The following is a 3,840-nucleotide window of genomic DNA, read 5'->3' on the forward strand; positions in this document are numbered from 1 at the left end:
GCAAAAAAGTGCAGCGAATCGGATTTGTATTTCTCAAAGCATCGGTTGAGTCATAACATGACCGCTAGGGTGTGGCCGACACCATTTGGGTGCTGGAAGTGTAGTTTTTATGAAGACATGTCGCAGTTTTACGAGGAAACTTCAGCTGAACGAGAACTGGATGCATTGAGTTTCATGAATCTAGAGGGCATCGGTGAATGTAGTTGTTGATTCTCATTATTATACGTTACAATGTAATGAAACGTATATTAATGTCACATGTGGGGTTCCGCTTGATGTATAGCGTCGTCTTGTTAGTAAAACAACGGGTAAACTCAGTCATTTTCAAAGGAATCGCTATATATTTATTCAGGTTCTTTCTTACCTGGCATTTTGTATTCTCTTGTTATTTGTGAGTCTTATTCCGCATAGTGTATTTATTTTTTCATCACATAATATAACATTTCGATTTTTGGATTTTCATAGAAGTGCTTTAAAGCAAAGATGTTCAGTGAGCTTCCTCCTTATAAGTTATCAATGAACCTTATTAGAAATAAATTTAACTCAGAGGCATGTCAAATAAATGATTAATATTGAAAAAACTTCAAGCTATTTTATATTATTATTATGTTAGTTTTCGGTTTTATAAATCTGTTCTTTTATACAAGTATTAATTTCTTTTTCTAATAGTAATAGGTATAATACGTCGTTCGATAGCTGTTCTAGCGGATGTCGGCTGTATGGCCGTATATATTCAATGAATGGTCCATGATAATATCTCAGTTTTCGGTTTTATTAATCGGTTCTTTTATAAAAGTATTAATTTCTTTTTCTAATAGTAATAGGTATAATATGTCGTTCGATAGCTGTTCTAGCGGATGTCGGCTGTATGGCCGTATATATTCAATGAATGGTCCATGATAATATCTCGAATTATTTTATCAACGGTAACTACTGTGGCGAAGCGACTTCTGTAAAGACTTTATCTACGTAACTAAAAGAAGTAGGTACAACAAAGTACCTTATCAACGATCACTATACTGGGAGAACTTTATCATTTCATATCATAGTGACTTCGGCGCTGAAGAGTAGGCCTGATGTGGCCCGTCGCCGATTCTTGTAGTTTTCGTGACTTGTCCACAGGAGATCTAAAAACAGGTCCTTCAACCGGACCAATTAAGTAATTTTTCAACGGTATTTACAGGGAGTTGGGACTTTTAGTGACTTTTTTCAAGAACTTCATCAACGGTTGTAGCCAAGACTTCGATAATTTCAATAAATTTTAATAAAGCTTTTCACCGTCATCAGTCCCCTGAATTAAGCGATGTCGGAGGTGACGAGGTAAGACTTCTCCATCGCGGGGACCCAGCAGAGGACCAGGACGAGGGTTGCCCTCACTGCCTGAAGGGAGTGCTCGAGAGGCTGCCGTAATTGTTAAAGGAGACGCTCTGGGTCCAAAATCGACAATTTTGGCTTCTCCGGTTTTTAGTTTCATCTTAAGGCTGACATTCTGACCTATCCAACGGTACCAAAATCATCTCTGTACGTTGATTATGCGTTCACGATAGATCGCGAAACGGCAAGGGTTGGTGGAGTTCTTTAGGATTCAATATAGGGAGTAAGTGCCTCAGTGCACCTTAAATAGCTAATCTTCGCACTCTCAATAAGGTTGTGATGATTCTTTCCTGTCCGGAATGCAGATATTTCGTAATTTTTGTAGCTACATAAAAGTAATATTATCAATTTCTCAGTGATAATCTGTGGTGGTGTTCTTTAAGATTTAATATAGGGAGTAAGTGCCTCAGTGCACCTTAAATTGCTAGTCTTCGCACTCTCAATAAGGTTGTGATGATTCGTTCCTGTCCGGAATGCAGATATTTCGTAATTTTTGTAGCTACATAAAAGTAATTATCACTTTCTCAGAGATAATCTGTGGTGGTGAACCCACATTTAGCAACAAGTTCCGAATAAGGCATTTTGTAATTTAAATGAAATTTTAACGGAAGTCAAATTTACACTCTCAGTAATAAAAATCACATTTTAATTTTATATATCATATATAGCGTTTACTGACATTAAAATTGAGTCCACAGGCAATATCAGGAGACGAAAAGTAGTGTGGAGACGCTTTTTAATAGCTCCTATATTTACTCCACCTGGCTCGAACACTTGCAAAAACTTTAGAAGATATGTGAGAAATTTTATTTCCTCTCGTAAAGCATTTCTTCTATTGCTATACAAAATATTTATTTGTCACTGTCGATTTGATGTAGAAACGTTCCTATTAATCAGTTTTCCTTCGACTTATCGCGCTGTATAAAGGAAAAATCTTGGCACTCTAAGTCAAGATATATACAATATTCAAAAATATACCGACTCAGTCAAATTCTCCCCACTATAACATAGAGAGCTGCATTTCGCTACACACGCTTCCCTTTAGAAATAAATGAATAATGTAGTGCGAGATTCAGCCTCGGCAGGATTCTAATGGACATCCTGACGCTAATACAAACTCATCCTGCGAGAAAACGACCGCCTCTGAAGCGCAGGTTGTATACATGGAACGCACGAACTTGTTTTATTTTCTGACTTTGAAAGCAGGTGTCGTGTTTACTTTTGATGGCTACCAAAAACGGAAACAGAAGAGAGCAACAAGGAATAAATTATAACTTGAAAATAAGTGCACATGAACGTCGAGGGCAGAGTTTTATTTTTCCAGGTGCTTTTAAACTATTTGTATGTTGTGAAGTTCCGCAAGACATAAAATTTTTATGCTAAATAAGGGCTGATGATCCTAGGATTGTTAGTGAATGGATAGTATAGAAATCTTGTAACTTATTTACTTATACAGTTCTAAATGTGACCAGCATTTTTGCAGCGAAGATTATCGGATGAAATACGAAGGAAAGTACAATATATATTTTATCTTTGTCCTACTGTTTGGTGGAAGTAATAAATGCCCCTATGGAAATCAGAAGATTTTCCATAGCACGCTAAATGGCCATCATTGTCAAACTTATTATATCATTACTTCATTGTTTTTAAATTGTCAAGTTTAACTGTCAAGTATTTAATACAAGAACTGCAGTGACGTTGGCTGTGAACTATAAGTTGGTATTTGATGAACGTGATATTATCGCCTGCACAGCGCCTTTGTTTAATTAAATGGAGAACTTAATGGCATTCTGTGCCCCCGTGAACAGTCTTGGGCAACCCAGCAAACAGACATTTGTTCGTCAATAAACAGGAATGTTATCCCAATAAACATGCATGCACCATACACTGTTGAATGTATAAATGACTAAGCTCGATATATCTCAACACTTGATTCAATTTAATTAAAGGTCACCCTGTCATATATAAGATTTTTCATTCGAATATTCTTGAAAATTTCACCAGAAAACTGATTTGATATCGAATGAATTCCTATACGGGATACAATTTGGAAAACATTGTTACCTATGATAGTTGCTGTGATGCATTATATTATATATTAAATGAACGCTTAACATTGTTACCTATGATAGTTGCTGTGATGCATTGTATTATATATTAAATGAACGCTTAACATTGTTACCTATGATAGTTGCTGTGATGCATTATATTATATATTAAATGAACGCTTAACATTGTTACCTATGATAGTTGCTGTGATGCATTATATTATATATTAAATGAACGCTTAACATTGTTACCTATGATAGTTGCTGTGATGCATTATATTATATATTAAATGAACGCTTAACATTGTTACCTATGATAGTTGCTGTGATGCATTATATTATATATTAAATGAACGCTTAACATTGTTACCTATGATAGTTGCTGTGATGCATTATATTATATATTAAATGAACGCTT

The sequence above is a fragment of the Hyalella azteca genome, unplaced genomic scaffold, assembly GCF_000764305.2.
Source record: "Hyalella azteca isolate HAZT.00-mixed unplaced genomic scaffold, Hazt_2.0.2 contig17635, whole genome shotgun sequence".
Taxonomy (NCBI): Eukaryota; Metazoa; Arthropoda; class Malacostraca; order Amphipoda; family Hyalellidae; genus Hyalella; species Hyalella azteca.